This window comes from Balaenoptera ricei, chromosome 7, assembly GCF_028023285.1.
Source record: "Balaenoptera ricei isolate mBalRic1 chromosome 7, mBalRic1.hap2, whole genome shotgun sequence".
Lineage (NCBI taxonomy): Eukaryota > Metazoa > Chordata > Mammalia > Artiodactyla > Balaenopteridae > Balaenoptera > Balaenoptera ricei.
Genome location: NC_082645.1, coordinates 19,668,314 through 19,685,645, shown reverse-complemented (window position 1 = coordinate 19,685,645; position 17,332 = coordinate 19,668,314).

Genomic DNA, 17,332 nt, shown 5'->3' with positions numbered 1-17,332 from the left:
TAAAATTGATTCAGCAAAGGGCCCTGTGTGTCGCGTGTGTCTGCCTTCGCACCTCAAAGACTGCCGGTACTTAGGTTGCCTGTTAACTAGCATAGGAGGCCCTGCGTAGAAAAGCAGTCTCTTCCCGTTTGGAAAGCTGCATCCTTGCGGCAACAGAGCTGTGTTCAAAACCCTGAAAAGGCCCAGCGTCTATTCAGTGCAGCAACGCCTTGGGAGGAAAACACTAATTTCCACAGAGGAACCGGGTGCTTGCAATCCTTGTGAGGAGCTAATCCTGCCACCCTCGTTCTTTCGGGGAAACCGCAAGGTGCCCACTAGGCTCCCCGTAAGTTCCCCTTTTGCCAACGGGCATGTTGGGCATACAGCAGTCTCCATGAAGTGTTCGTCGTTGTGCTGCATACATGCAACTCGAGGATGCCTTTCAGGACGCAATGGGCTCTCGCGTCCGCACTGTGTCCCGTGCAACTACACTGAGTACGCCAAGTCTCCTCTCTGCCTGCTGAGCAACAGACAGCCGTGTAGGCCCTTCGGAACACTTCTTGGCCTGCAGAGTCCAACGCGACACACTGTTCTCTTCCTTCGAAACCTAGGTTGCCATAGCTTGCAAAGAGCACTGGAACACAGTCCTACACGGTCTCATGTGCTGGGCCACTTGGACTCAGTTAGGAATAGTGACTTACACCGAGAGAAACCTTCTCCTCCACGTTCCTTCTGGGAACTCATACCTCCCCGCCCTCTACCTCAAGCAGGAAGTCGAGGTGAGATCCAACCTGAGCAAAGAGCACAATTCCTCACGTTACACTGGCAGGCCCTTGGAATATGCAGTGCCAACTCGGTTTTCCTCAGGCCTTCACTCGGTTAAGGATCTTGCCACACGTAGAAGCCTGTGCAATAAAACTTGTTTAGCCAAGGGCCCAGTGTGTCGCGATGGTCTCCCTTGGCCGTTCCAATTCTGCAAGTACTTAGGTTGGGTGTTAACTAGGTTAGGTGGCCCTGCTTAGAAAACCAGCGTTTCCCCCTTTGGAAATCTGGATACTCGTGGCCTCGGAGTTGTTTCCGAAACCCTAAATATGCCCAGCTTCTACTCACTGCAGGCACACCTGGGGAGGAAACCAGTATGTTCCCCAGACAAACAGGGTGCTTGCGCATTCAGAGGGGAGCGAATCTGTGGCCCACGTTCGTTCTGGGAAATCGCAAGGTGACCGCTAGCATCCGCGAACAAAAGCAGTCTTATCCCCTTTCGAAAGCTGGATTCTTGCGGCCTAGAACCTGTGTGCAAAAGTGTGGAATTGCCCAGCTCCTATTCACTGCAGGCACGCTTGCGAGGGAAACGAGTATTTTGCCCAGAGAAATCAGGTGCTTTCAATTCTTAGGGGGAGCTAATCCCACAGCCCTCGTTCGTTCTGGGAAACCACAAGACGACCACTAGTCTCATCGTAAGGACCAATTTTTCCCCCTGGCAAGCTCTGCGTGCAGCAGTTTCCATGAGGTCTTGGTCGTGGTTCAGCTTCAATGGAACACGAGTAGACCTTTCAGGTCTCCTAGGGCTCTGGCATCCGCACCGTTGCCCGTGTAAATACACTGAGTACCCCAAGTGTCCTCTCTGCATGCTGATCAACAGACAGCCTTGTAGGCCCTTCGGAACACTTCTTGGCATGCAGAATCCAGGGCGACACACTGCTCCCTTCCTTGGAGAACCAGGTTGACACAGCTTACAAATACCTCGGGAATATATTCCCAGCCGGTCTAATGGGCTGGGCAACTTTGACTCAGTGCAGAAGAGTGACGTGCCATGAGAGACACCCTCTGCCCAGCGTTCCTTCTGGGAACTCATAGCTGCCGGCCCTCTACATCATGCAGGAATTGGATGTGACATCCAACCTGGTCAAAGACCACAATTCACCACATTACACTGGTAGGCCTCTGGAAGAGGCAGTGCCAAAAAGGCCTTCCTCGGGCCTTCTATTGGTTAGGGAACTTGCGACACTTAGACACCTGCTCATTAAAATTGATTCAGCAAAGGGCCCTGTGTGTCGCGTGTGTCTGCCTTCGTACCTCAAAGACTGCCGGTACTCAGGTTGCCTGTTAACTAGCATAGGAGGCCCTGCGTAGAAAAGCAGTCTCTTCCCGTTTGGAAAGCTGCATCCTTGCGGCAACAGAGCTGTGTTCAAAACCCTGAAAAGGCCCAGCGTCTATTCAGTGCAGCAACGCCTTGGGAGGAAAACACTAATTTCCACAGAGGAACCGGGTGCTTGCAATCCTTGTGGGGAGCTAATCCTGCCACCCTCGTTCTTTCGGGGAAACCGCAAGGTGCCCACTAGGCTCCCCGTAAGTTCCCCTTTTGCCAACGGGCATGTTGGGCATACAGCAGCTTCCATGAAGTGTTCGTCGTTGTGCTGCATACATGCAACTCGAGGATGCCTTTCAGGACGCAATGGGCTCTCGCGTCCGCACTGTGTCCCGTGCAACTACACTGAGTACGCCAAGTCTCCTCTCTGCCTGCTGAGCAACAGACAGCCGTGTAGGCCCTTCGGAACACTTCTTGGCCTGCAGAGTCCAACGCGACACACTGTTCTCTTCCTTCGAAACCTAGGTTGCCATAGCTTGCAAAGAGCACTGGAACACAGTCCTACACGGTCTCATGTGCTGGGCCACTTGGACTCAGTTAGGAATAGTGACTTACACCGAGAGAAACCTTCTCCTCCGCCTTCCTTCTGGGAACTCAAACCTCCCCGCCCTCTACCTCAAGCAGGAAGTCGAGGTGAGATCCAACCTGAGCAAAGAGCACAATTCCGCACGTTACACTGGCAGGCCCTTGGAATATGCAGTGCCAACTCGGTTTTCCTCAGGCCTTCACTCGGTTAAGGATCTTGCCACACGTAGAAGCCTGTGCAATAAAACTTGTTTAGCCAAGGGCCCAGTGTGTCGCGATGGTCTCCCTTGGCCGTTCCAATTCTGCAAGTACTTAGGTTGGGTGTTAACTAGGTTAGGTGGCCCTGCTTAGAAAACCAGCGTTTCCCCCTTTGGAAATCTGGATACTCGTGGCCTCGGAGTTGTTTCCGAATCCCTAAATATGCCCAGCTTCTACTCACTGCAGGCACACCTGGGGAGGAAACCAGTATGTTCCCCAGACAAACAGGGTGCTTGCGCATTCAGAGGGGAGCGAATCTGTGGCCCACGTTCGTTCTGGGAAATCGCAAGGTGACCGCTAGCATCCGCGAACAAAAGCAGTCTTATCCCCTTTCGAAAGCTGGATTCTTGCGGCCTAGAACCTGTGTGCAAAAGTGTGGAATTGCCCAGCTCCTATTCACTGCAGGCACGCTTGCGAGGGAAACGAGTATTTTGCCCAGAGAAATCAGGTGCTTTCAATTCTTAGGGGGAGCTAATCCCACAGCCCTCGTTCGTTCTGGGAAACCACAAGACGACCACTAGTCTCATCGTAAGGACCAATTTTTCCCCCTGGCAAGCTCTGCGTGCAGCAGTTTCCATGAGGTCTTGGTCGTGGTTCAGCTTCAATGGAACACGAGTAGACCTTTCAGGTCTCCTAGGGCTCTGGCATCCGCACCGTTGCCCGTGTAAATACACTGAGTACCCCAAGTGTCCTCTCTGCATGCTGATCAACAGACAGCCTTGTAGGCCCTTCGGAACACTTCTTGGCATGCAGAATCCAGGGCGACACACTGCTCCCTTCCTTGGAGAACCAGGTTGACACAGCTTACAAATACCTCGGGAATATATTCCCAGCCGGTCTAATGGGCTGGGCAACTTTGACTCAGTGCAGAAGAGTGACGTGCCATGAGAGACACCCTCTGCCCAGCGTTCCTTCTGGGAACTCATAGCTGCCGGCCCTCTACATCATGCAGGAATTGGATGTGACATCCAACCTGGTCAAAGACCACAATTCACCACATTACACTGGTAGGCCTCTGGAAGAGGCAGTGCCAAAAAGGCCTTCCTCAGGCCTTCTATTGGTTAGGGAACTTGCGACACTTAGACACCTGCTCATTAAAATTGATTGAGCAAAGGGCCCTGTGTGTCGCGTGTGTCTGCCTTCGCACCTCAAAGACGGCCGGTACTTAGGTTGCCTGTTAACTAGCATAGGAGGCCCTGCGTAGAAAAGCAGTCTCTTCCCGTTTGGAAAGCTGCATCCCTGCGGCAACAGAGCTGTGTTCAAAACCCTGAAAAGGCCCAGCGTCTATTCAGTGCAGCAACGCCTTGGGAGGAAAACACTAATTTCCACAGAGGAACTGGGTGCTTGCAATCCTTGTGGGGAGCTAATCCTGCCACCCTCGTTCTTTTGGGGAAACCGCAAGGTGACCACTAGGCTCCCCGTAAGTTCCCCTTTTGCCAACGGGCATGTTGGGCATACAGCAGCTTCCATGAAGTGTTCGTCGTTGTGCTGCATACATGCAACTCGAGGATGCCTTTCAGGACGCAATGGGCTCTCGCGTCCGCACTGTGTCCCGTGCAACTACACTGAGTACGCCAAGTCTCCTCTCTGCCTGCTGAGCAACAGACAGCCGTGTAGGCCCTTCGGAACACTTCTTGGCCTGCAGAGTCCAATGCGACACACTGTTCTCTTCCTTCGAAACCTAGGTTGCCATAGCTTGCAAAGAGCACTGGAACACAGTCCTACACGGTCTCATGTGCTGGGCCACTTGGACTCAGTTAGGAATAGTGACTTACACCGAGAGAAACCTTCTCCTCCGCCTTCCTTCTGGGAACTCAAACCTCCCCGCCCTCTACCTCAAGCAGGAAGTCGAGGTGAGATCCAACCTGAGCAAAGAGCACAATTCCTCACGTTACACTGGCAGGCCCTTGGAATATGCAGTGCCAACTCGGTTTTCCTCAGGCCTTCACTCGGTTAAGGATCTTGCCACACGTAGAAGCCTGTGCAATAAAACTTGTTTAGCCAAGGGCCCAGTGTGTCGCGATGGTCTCCCTTGGCCGTTCCAATTCTGCAAGTACTTAGGTTGGGTGTTAACTAGGTTAGGTGGCCCTGCTTAGAAAACCAGCGTTTCCCCCTTTGGAAATCTGGATACTCGTGGCCTCGGAGTTGTTTCCGAAACCCTAAATATGCCCAGCTTCTACTCACTGCAGGCACACCTGGGGAGGAAACCAGTATGTTCCCCAGACAAACAGGGTGCTTGCGCATTCAGAGGGGAGCGAATCTGTGGCCCACGTTCGTTCTGGGAAATCGCAAGGTGACCGCTAGCATCCGCGAACAAAAGCAGTCTTATCCCCTTTCGAAAGCTGGATTCTTGCGGCCTAGAACCTGTGTGCAAAAGTGTGGAATTGCCCAGCTCCTATTCACTGCAGGCACGCTTGCGAGGGAAACGAGTATTTTGCCCAGAGAAATCAGGTGCTTTCAATTCTTAGGGGGAGCTAATCCCACAGCCCTCGTTCGTTCTGGGAAACCACAAGACGACCACTAGTCTCATCGTAAGGACCGATTTTTCCCCCTGGCAAGCTCTGCGTGCAGCAGTTTCCATGAGGTCTTGGTCGTGGTTCAGCTTCAATGGAACACGAGTAGACCTTTCAGGTCTCCTAGGGCTCTGGCATCCGCACCGTTGCCCGTGTAAATACACTGAGTACCCCAAGTGTCCTCTCTGCATGCTGATCAACAGACAGCCTTGTAGGCCCTTCGGAACACTTCTTGGCATGCAGAATCCAGGGCGACACACTGCTCCCTTCCTTGGAGAACCAGGTTGACACAGCTTACAAATACCTCGGGAATATATTCCCAGCCGATCTAATGGGCTGGGCAACTTTGACTCAGTGCAGAAGAGTGACGTGCCATGAGAGACACCCTCTGCCCAGCGTTCCTTCTGGGAACTCATAGCTGCCGGCCCTCTACATCATGCAGGAATTGGATGTGACATCCAACCTGGTCAAAGACCACAATTCACCACATTACACTGGTAGGCCTCTGGAAGAGGCAGTGCCAAAAAGGCCTTCCTCAGGCCTTCTATTGGTTAGGGAACTTGCGACACTTAGACACCTGCTCATTAAAATTGATTCAGCAAAGGGCCCTGTGTGTCGCGTGTGTCTGCCTTCGCACCTCAAAGACTGCCGGTACTTAGGTTGCCTGTTAACTAGCATAGGAGGCCCTGCGTAGAAAAGCAGTCTCTTCCCGTTTGGAAAGCTGCATCCTTGCGGCAACAGAGCTGTGTTCAAAACCCTGAAAAGGCCCAGCGTCTATTCAGTGCAGCAACGCCTTGGGAGGAAAACACTAATTTCCACAGAGGAACCGGGTGCTTGCAATCCTTGTGAGGAGCTAATCCTGCCACCCTCGTTCTTTCGGGGAAACCGCAAGGTGCCCACTAGGCTCCCCGTAAGTTCCCCTTTTGCCAACGGGCATGTTGGGCATACAGCAGTCTCCATGAAGTGTTCGTCGTTGTGCTGCATACATGCAACTCGAGGATGCCTTTCAGGACGCAATGGGCTCTCGCGTCCGCAGTGTGTCCCGTGCAAATACACTGAGTATGCCAAGTCTCCTCTCTGCCTGCTGAGCAACAGACAGCCGTGTAGGCCCTTCGGAACACTTCTTGGCCTGCAGAGTCCAACGCGACACACTGTTCTCTTCCTTCGAAACCTAGGTTGCCATAGCTTGCAAAGAGCACTGGAACACAGTCCTACACGGTCTCATGTGCTGGGCCACTTGGACTCAGTTAGGAATAGTGACTTACACCGAGAGAAACCTTCTCCTCCACGTTCCTTCTGGGAACTCATACCTCCCCGCCCTCTACCTCAAGCAGGAAGTCGAGGTGAGATCCAACCTGAGCAAAGAGCACAATTCCTCACGTTACACTGGCAGGCCCTTGGAATATGCAGTGCCAACTCGGTTTTCCTCAGGCCTTCACTCGGTTAAGGATCTTGCCACACGTAGAAGCCTGTGCAATAAAACTTGTTTAGCCAAGGGCCCAGTGTGTCGCGATGGTCTCCCTTGGCCGTTCCAATTCTGCAAGTACTTAGGTTGGGTGTTAACTAGGTTAGGTGGCCCTGCTTAGAAAACCAGCGTTTCCCCCTTTGGAAATCTGGATACTCGTGGCCTCGGAGTTGTTTCCGAAACCCTAAATATGCCCAGCTTCTACTCACTGCAGGCACACCTGGGGAGGAAACCAGTATGTTCCCCAGACAAACAGGGTGCTTGCGCATTCAGAGGGGAGCGAATCTGTGGCCCACGTTCGTTCTGGGAAATCGCAAGGTGACCGCTAGCATCCGCGAACAAAAGCAGTCTTATCCCCTTTCGAAAGCTGGATTCTTGCGGCCTAGAACCTGTGTGCAAAAGTGTGGAATTGCCCAGCTCCTATTCACTGCAGGCACGCTTGCGAGGGAAACGAGTATTTTGCCCAGAGAAATCAGGTGCTTTCAATTCTTAGGGGGAGCTAATCCCACAGCCCTCGTTCGTTCTGGGAAACCACAAGACGACCACTAGTCTCATCGTAAGGACCGATTTTTCCCCCTGGCAAGCTCTGCGTGCAGCAGTTTCCATGAGGTCTTGGTCGTGGTTCAGCTTCAATGGAACACGAGTAGACCTTTCAGGTCTCCTAGGGCTCTGGCATCCGCACCGTTGCCCGTGTAAATACACTGAGTACCCCAAGTGTCCTCTCTGCATGCTGATCAACAGACAGCCTTGTAGGCCCTTCGGAACACTTCTTGGCATGCAGAATCCAGGGCGACACACTGCTCCCTTCCTTGGAGAACCAGGTTGACACAGCTTACAAATACCTCGGGAATATATTCCCAGCCGGTCTAATGGGCTGGGCAACTTTGACTCAGTGCAGAAGAGTGACGTGCCATGAGAGACACCCTCTGCCCAGCGTTCCTTCTGGGAACTCATAGCTGCCGGCCCTCTACATCATGCAGGAATTGGATGTGACATCCAACCTGGTCAAAGACCACAATTCACCACATTACACTGGTAGGCCTCTGGAAGAGGCAGTGCCAAAAAGGCCTTCCTCGGGCCTTCTATTGGTTAGGGAACTTGCGACACTTAGACACCTGCTCATTAAAATTGATTCAGCAAAGGGCCCTGTGTGTCGCGTGTGTCTGCCTTCGTACCTCAAAGACTGCCGGTACTCAGGTTGCCTGTTAACTAGCATAGGAGGCCCTGCGTAGAAAAGCAGTCTCTTCCCGTTTGGAAAGCTGCATCCTTGCGGCAACAGAGCTGTGTTCAAAACCCTGAAAAGGCCCAGCGTCTATTCAGTGCAGCAACGCCTTGGGAGGAAAACACTAATTTCCACAGAGGAACCGGGTGCTTGCAATCCTTGTGGGGAGCTAATCCTGCCACCCTCGTTCTTTCGGGGAAACCGCAAGGTGCCCACTAGGCTCCCCGTAAGTTCCCCTTTTGCCAACGGGCATGTTGGGCATACAGCAGTCTCCATGAAGTGTTCGTCGTTGTGCTGCATACATGCACCTCGAGGATGCCTTTCAGGACGCAATGGGCTCTCGCGTCCGCACTGTGTCCCGTGCAACTACACTGAGTACGCCAAGTCTCCTCTCTGCCTGCTGAGCAACAGACAGCCGTGTAGGCCCTTCGGAACACTTCTTGGCCTGCAGAGTCCAACGCGACACACTGTTCTCTTCCTTCGAAACCTAGGTTGCCATAGCTTGCAAAGAGCACTGGAACACAGTCCTACACGGTCTCATGTGCTGGGCCACTTGGACTCAGTTAGGAATAGTGACTTACACCGAGAGAAACCTTCTCCTCCGCCTTCCTTCTGGGAACTCAAACCTCCCCGCCCTCTACCTCAAGCAGGAAGTCGAGGTGAGATCCAACCTGAGCAAAGAGCACAATTCCGCACGTTACACTGGCAGGCCCTTGGAATATGCAGTGCCAACTCGGTTTTCCTCAGGCCTTCACTCGGTTAAGGATCTTGCCACACGTAGAAGCCTGTGCAATAAAACTTGTTTAGCCAAGGGCCCAGTGTGTCGCGATGGTCTCCCTTGGCCGTTCCAATTCTGCAAGTACTTAGGTTGGGTGTTAACTAGGTTAGGTGGCCCTGCTTAGAAAACCAGCGTTTCCCCCTTTGGAAATCTGGATACTCGTGGCCTCGGAGTTGTTTCCGAATCCCTAAATATGCCCAGCTTCTACTCACTGCAGGCACACCTGGGGAGGAAACCAGTATGTTCCCCAGACAAACAGGGTGCTTGCGCATTCAGAGGGGAGCGAATCTGTGGCCCACGTTCGTTCTGGGAAATCGCAAGGTGACCGCTAGCATCCGCGAACAAAAGCAGTCTTATCCCCTTTCGAAAGCTGGATTCTTGCGGCCTAGAACCTGTGTGCAAAAGTGTGGAATTGCCCAGCTCCTATTCACTGCAGGCACGCTTGCGAGGGAAACGAGTATTTTGCCCAGAGAAATCAGGTGCTTTCAATTCTTAGGGGGAGCTAATCCCACAGCCCTCGTTCGTTCTGGGAAACCACAAGACGACCACTAGTCTCATCGTAAGGACCAATTTTTCCCCCTGGCAAGCTCTGCGTGCAGCAGTTTCCATGAGGTCTTGGTCGTGGTTCAGCTTCAATGGAACACGAGTAGACCTTTCAGGTCTCCTAGGGCTCTGGCATCCGCACCGTTGCCCGTGTAAATACACTGAGTACCCCAAGTGTCCTCTCTGCATGCTGATCAACAGACAGCCTTGTAGGCCCTTCGGAACACTTCTTGGCATGCAGAATCCAGGGCGACACACTGCTCCCTTCCTTGGAGAACCAGGTTGACACAGCTTACAAATACCTCGGGAATATATTCCCAGCCGGTCTAATGGGCTGGGCAACTTTGACTCAGTGCAGAAGAGTGACGTGCCATGAGAGACACCCTCTGCCCAGCGTTCCTTCTGGGAACTCATAGCTGCCGGCCCTCTACATCATGCAGGAATTGGATGTGACATCCAACCTGGTCAAAGACCACAATTCACCACATTACACTGGTAGGCCTCTGGAAGAGGCAGTGCCAAAAAGGCCTTCCTCGGGCCTTCTATTGGTTAGGGAACTTGCGACACTTAGACACCTGCTCATTAAAATTGATTCAGCAAAGGGCCCTGTGTGTCGCGTGTGTCTGCCTTCGTACCTCAAAGACTGCCGGTACTCAGGTTGCCTGTTAACTAGCATAGGAGGCCCTGCGTAGAAAAGCAGTCTCTTCCCGTTTGGAAAGCTGCATCCTTGCGGCAACAGAGCTGTGTTCAAAACCCTGAAAAGGCCCAGCGTCTATTCAGTGCAGCAACGCCTTGGGAGGAAAACACTAATTTCCACAGAGGAACCGGGTGCTTGCAATCCTTGTGGGGAGCTAATCCTGCCACCCTCGTTCTTTCGGGGAAACCGCAAGGTGCCCACTAGGCTCCCCGTAAGTTCCCCTTTTGCCAACGGGCATGTTGGGCATACAGCAGTCTCCATGAAGTGTTCGTCGTTGTGCTGCATACATGCAACTCGAGGATGCCTTTCAGGACGCAATGGGCTCTCGCGTCCGCACTGTGTCCCGTGCAACTACACTGAGTACGCCAAGTCTCCTCTCTGCCTGCTGAGCAACAGACAGCCGTGTAGGCCCTTCGGAACACTTCTTGGCCTGCAGAGTCCAACGCGACACACTGTTCTCTTCCTTCGAAACCTAGGTTGCCATAGCTTGCAAAGAGCACTGGAACACAGTCCTACACGGTCTCATGTGCTGGGCCACTTGGACTCAGTTAGGAATAGTGACTTACACCGAGAGAAACCTTCTCCTCCGCCTTCCTTCTGGGAACTCAAACCTCCCCGCCCTCTACCTCAAGCAGGAAGTCGAGGTGAGATCCAACCTGAGCAAAGAGCACAATTCCGCACGTTACACTGGCAGGCCCTTGGAATATGCAGTGCCAACTCGGTTTTCCTCAGGCCTTCACTCGGTTAAGGATCTTGCCACACGTAGAAGCCTGTGCAATAAAACTTGTTTAGCCAAGGGCCCAGTGTGTCGCGATGGTCTCCCTTGGCCGTTCCAATTCTGCAAGTACTTAGGTTGGGTGTTAACTAGGTTAGGTGGCCCTGCTTAGAAAACCAGCGTTTCCCCCTTTGGAAATCTGGATACTCGTGGCCTCGGAGTTGTTTCCGAATCCCTAAATATGCCCAGCTTCTACTCACTGCAGGCACACCTGGGGAGGAAACCAGTATGTTCCCCAGACAAACAGGGTGCTTGCGCATTCAGAGGGGAGCGAATCTGTGGCCCACGTTCGTTCTGGGAAATCGCAAGGTGACCGCTAGCATCCGCGAACAAAAGCAGTCTTATCCCCTTTCGAAAGCTGGATTCTTGCGGCCTAGAACCTGTGTGCAAAAGTGTGGAATTGCCCAGCTCCTATTCACTGCAGGCACGCTTGCGAGGGAAACGAGTATTTTGCCCAGAGAAATCAGGTGCTTTCAATTCTTAGGGGGAGCTAATCCCACAGCCCTCGTTCGTTCTGGGAAACCACAAGACGACCACTAGTCTCATCGTAAGGACCAATTTTTCCCCCTGGCAAGCTCTGCGTGCAGCAGTTTCCATGAGGTCTTGGTCGTGGTTCAGCTTCAATGGAACACGAGTAGACCTTTCAGGTCTCCTAGGGCTCTGGCATCCGCACCGTTGCCCGTGTAAATACACTGAGTACCCCAAGTGTCCTCTCTGCATGCTGATCAACAGACAGCCTTGTAGGCCCTTCGGAACACTTCTTGGCATGCAGAATCCAGGGCGACACACTGCTCCCTTCCTTGGAGAACCAGGTTGACACAGCTTACAAATACCTCGGGAATATATTCCCAGCCGGTCTAATGGGCTGGGCAACTTTGACTCAGTGCAGAAGAGTGACGTGCCATGAGAGACACCCTCTGCCCAGCGTTCCTTCTGGGAACTCATAGCTGCCGGCCCTCTACATCATGCAGGAATTGGATGTGACATCCAACCTGGTCAAAGACCACAATTCACCACATTACACTGGTAGGCCTCTGGAAGAGGCAGTGCCAAAAAGGCCTTCCTCAGGCCTTCTATTGGTTAGGGAACTTGCGACACTTAGACACCTGCTCATTAAAATTGATTGAGCAAAGGGCCCTGTGTGTCGCGTGTGTCTGCCTTCGCACCTCAAAGACGGCCGGTACTTAGGTTGCCTGTTAACTAGCATAGGAGGCCCTGCGTAGAAAAGCAGTCTCTTCCCGTTTGGAAAGCTGCATCCCTGCGGCAACAGAGCTGTGTTCAAAACCCTGAAAAGGCCCAGCGTCTATTCAGTGCAGCAACGCCTTGGGAGGAAAACACTAATTTCCACAGAGGAACTGGGTGCTTGCAATCCTTGTGGGGAGCTAATCCTGCCACCCTCGTTCTTTTGGGGAAACCGCAAGGTGACCACTAGGCTCCCCGTAAGTTCCCCTTTTGCCAACGGGCATGTTGGGCATACAGCAGCTTCCATGAAGTGTTCGTCGTTGTGCTGCATACATGCAACTCGAGGATGCCTTTCAGGACGCAATGGGCTCTCGCGTCCGCACTGTGTCCCGTGCAACTACACTGAGTACGCCAAGTCTCCTCTCTGCCTGCTGAGCAACAGACAGCCGTGTAGGCCCTTCGGAACACTTCTTGGCCTGCAGAGTCCAATGCGACACACTGTTCTCTTCCTTCGAAACCTAGGTTGCCATAGCTTGCAAAGAGCACTGGAACACAGTCCTACACGGTCTCATGTGCTGGGCCACTTGGACTCAGTTAGGAATAGTGACTTACACCGAGAGAAACCTTCTCCTCCGCCTTCCTTCTGGGAACTCAAACCTCCCCGCCCTCTACCTCAAGCAGGAAGTCGAGGTGAGATCCAACCTGAGCAAAGAGCACAATTCCTCACGTTACACTGGCAGGCCCTTGGAATATGCAGTGCCAACTCGGTTTTCCTCAGGCCTTCACTCGGTTAAGGATCTTGCCACACGTAGAAGCCTGTGCAATAAAACTTGTTTAGCCAAGGGCCCAGTGTGTCGCGATGGTCTCCCTTGGCCGTTCCAATTCTGCAAGTACTTAGGTTGGGTGTTAACTAGGTTAGGTGGCCCTGCTTAGAAAACCAGCGTTTCCCCCTTTGGAAATCTGGATACTCGTGGCCTCGGAGTTGTTTCCGAAACCCTAAATATGCCCAGCTTCTACTCACTGCAGGCACACCTGGGGAGGAAACCAGTATGTTCCCCAGACAAACAGGGTGCTTGCGCATTCAGAGGGGAGCGAATCTGTGGCCCACGTTCGTTCTGGGAAATCGCAAGGTGACCGCTAGCATCCGCGAACAAAAGCAGTCTTATCCCCTTTCGAAAGCTGGATTCTTGCGGCCTAGAACCTGTGTGCAAAAGTGTGGAATTGCCCAGCTCCTATTCACTGCAGGCACGCTTGCGAGGGAAACGAGTATTTTGCCCAGAGAAATCAGGTGCTTTCAATTCTTAGGGGGAGCTAATCCCACAGCCCTCGTTCGTTCTGGGAAACCACAAGACGACCACTAGTCTCATCGTAAGGACCGATTTTTCCCCCTGGCAAGCTCTGCGTGCAGCAGTTTCCATGAGGTCTTGGTCGTGGTTCAGCTTCAATGGAACACGAGTAGACCTTTCAGGTCTCCTAGGGCTCTGGCATCCGCACCGTTGCCCGTGTAAATACACTGAGTACCCCAAGTGTCCTCTCTGCATGCTGATCAACAGACAGCCTTGTAGGCCCTTCGGAACACTTCTTGGCATGCAGAATCCAGGGCGACACACTGCTCCCTTCCTTGGAGAACCAGGTTGACACAGCTTACAAATACCTCGGGAATATATTCCCAGCCGATCTAATGGGCTGGGCAACTTTGACTCAGTGCAGAAGAGTGACGTGCCATGAGAGACACCCTCTGCCCAGCGTTCCTTCTGGGAACTCATAGCTGCCGGCCCTCTACATCATGCAGGAATTGGATGTGACATCCAACCTGGTCAAAGACCACAATTCACCACATTACACTGGTAGGCCTCTGGAAGAGGCAGTGCCAAAAAGGCCTTCCTCAGGCCTTCTATTGGTTAGGGAACTTGCGACACTTAGACACCTGCTCATTAAAATTGATTCAGCAAAGGGCCCTGTGTGTCGCGTGTGTCTGCCTTCGCACCTCAAAGACTGCCGGTACTTAGGTTGCCTGTTAACTAGCATAGGAGGCCCTGCGTAGAAAAGCAGTCTCTTCCCGTTTGGAAAGCTGCATCCTTGCGGCAACAGAGCTGTGTTCAAAACCCTGAAAAGGCCCAGCGTCTATTCAGTGCAGCAACGCCTTGGGAGGAAAACACTAATTTCCACAGAGGAACCGGGTGCTTGCAATCCTTGTGAGGAGCTAATCCTGCCACCCTCGTTCTTTCGGGGAAACCGCAAGGTGCCCACTAGGCTCCCCGTAAGTTCCCCTTTTGCCAACGGGCATGTTGGGCATACAGCAGTCTCCATGAAGTGTTCGTCGTTGTGCTGCATACATGCAACTCGAGGATGCCTTTCAGGACGCAATGGGCTCTCGCGTCCGCAGTGTGTCCCGTGCAAATACACTGAGTACGCCAAGTCTCCTCTCTGCCTGCTGAGCAACAGACAGCCGTGTAGGCCCTTCGGAACACTTCTTGGCCTGCAGAGTCCAACGCGACACACTGTTCTCTTCCTTCGAAACCTAGGTTGCCATAGCTTGCAAAGAGCACTGGAACACAGTCCTACACGGTCTCATGTGCTGGGCCACTTGGACTCAGTTAGGAATAGTGACTTACACCGAGAGAAACCTTCTCCTCCACGTTCCTTCTGGGAACTCATACCTCCCCGCCCTCTACCTCAAGCAGGAAGTCGAGGTGAGATCCAACCTGAGCAAAGAGCACAATTCCTCACGTTACACTGGCAGGCCCTTGGAATATGCAGTGCCAACTCGGTTTTCCTCAGGCCTTCACTCGGTTAAGGATCTTGCCACACGTAGAAGCCTGTGCAATAAAACTTGTTTAGCCAAGGGCCCAGTGTGTCGCGATGGTCTCCCTTGGCCGTTCCAATTCTGCAAGTACTTAGGTTGGGTGTTAACTAGGTTAGGTGGCCCTGCTTAGAAAACCAGCGTTTCCCCCTTTGGAAATCTGGATACTCGTGGCCTCGGAGTTGTTTCCGAAACCCTAAATATGCCCAGCTTCTACTCACTGCAGGCACACCTGGGGAGGAAACCAGTATGTTCCCCAGACAAACAGGGTGCTTGCGCATTCAGAGGGGAGCGAATCTGTGGCCCACGTTCGTTCTGGGAAATCGCAAGGTGACCGCTAGCATCCGCGAACAAAAGCAGTCTTATCCCCTTTCGAAAGCTGGATTCTTGCGGCCTAGAACCTGTGTGCAAAAGTGTGGAATTGCCCAGCTCCTATTCACTGCAGGCACGCTTGCGAGGGAAACGAGTATTTTGCCCAGAGAAATCAGGTGCTTTCAATTCTTAGGGGGAGCTAATCCCACAGCCCTCGTTCGTTCTGGGAAACCACAAGACGACCACTAGTCTCATCGTAAGGACCGATTTTTCCCCCTGGCAAGCTCTGCGTGCAGCAGTTTCCATGAGGTCTTGGTCGTGGTTCAGCTTCAATGGAACACGAGTAGACCTTTCAGGTCTCCTAGGGCTCTGGCATCCGCACCGTTGCCCGTGTAAATACACTGAGTACCCCAAGTGTCCTCTCTGCATGCTGATCAACAGACAGCCTTGTAGGCCCTTCGGAACACTTCTTGGCATGCAGAATCCAGGGCGACACACTGCTCCCTTCCTTGGAGAACCAGGTTGACACAGCTTACAAATACCTCGGGAATATATTCCCAGCCGGTCTAATGGGCTGGGCAACTTTGACTCAGTGCAGAAGAGTGACGTGCCATGAGAGACACCCTCTGCCCAGCGTTCCTTCTGGGAACTCATAGCTGCCGGCCCTCTACATCATGCAGGAATTGGATGTGACATCCAACCTGGTCAAAGACCACAATTCACCACATTACACTGGTAGGCCTCTGGAAGAGGCAGTGCCAAAAAGGCCTTCCTCGGGCCTTCTATTGGTTAGGGAACTTGCGACACTTAGACACCTGCTCATTAAAATTGATTCAGCAAAGGGCCCTGTGTGTCGCGTGTGTCTGCCTTCGTACCTCAAAGACTGCCGGTACTCAGGTTGCCTGTTAACTAGCATAGGAGGCCCTGCGTAGAAAAGCAGTCTCTTCCCGTTTGGAAAGCTGCATCCTTGCGGCAACAGAGCTGTGTTCAAAACCCTGAAAAGGCCCAGCGTCTATTCAGTGCAGCAACGCCTTGGGAGGAAAACACTAATTTCCACAGAGGAACCGGGTGCTTGCAATCCTTGTGGGGAGCTAATCCTGCCACCCTCGTTCTTTCGGGGAAACCGCAAGGTGCCCACTAGGCTCCCCGTAAGTTCCCCTTTTGCCAACGGGCATGTTGGGCATACAGCAGTCTCCATGAAGTGTTCGTCGTTGTGCTGCATACATGCAACTCGAGGATGCCTTTCAGGACGCAATGGGCTCTCGCGTCCGCACTGTGTCCCGTGCAACTACACTGAGTACGCCAAGTCTCCTCTCTGCCTGCTGAGCAACAGACAGCCGTGTAGGCCCTTCGGAACACTTCTTGGCCTGCAGAGTCCAACGCGACACACTGTTCTCTTCCTTCGAAACCTAGGTTGCCATAGCTTGCAAAGAGCACTGGAACACAGTCCTACACGGTCTCATGTGCTGGGCCACTTGGACTCAGTTAGGAATAGTGACTTACACCGAGAGAAACCTTCTCCTCCGCCTTCCTTCTGGGAACTCAAACCTCCCCGCCCTCTACCTCAAGCAGGAAGTCGAGGTGAGATCCAACCTGAGCAAAGAGCACAATTCCGCACGTTACACTGGCAGGCCCTTGGAATATGCAGTGCCAACTCGGTTTTCCTCAGGCCTTCACTCGGTTAAGGATCTTGCCACACGTAGAAGCCTGTGCAATAAAACTTGTTTAGCCAAGGGCCCAGTGTGTCGCGATGGTCTCCCTTGGCCGTTCCAATTCTGCAAGTACTTAGGTTGGGTGTTAACTAGGTTAGGTGGCCCTGCTTAGAAAACCAGCGTTTCCCCCTTTGGAAATCTGGATACTCGTGGCCTCGGAGTTGTTTCCGAATCCCTAAATATGCCCAGCTTCTACTCACTGCAGGCACACCTGGGGAGGAAACCAGTATGTTCCCCAGACAAACAGGGTGCTTGCGCATTCAGAGGGGAGCGAATCTGTGGCCCACGTTCGTTCTGGGAAATCGCAAGGTGACCGCTAGCATCCGCGAACAAAAGCAGTCTTATCCCCTTTCGAAAGCTGGATTCTTGCGGCCTAGAACCTGTGTGCAAAAGTGTGGAATTGCCCAGCTCCTATTCAC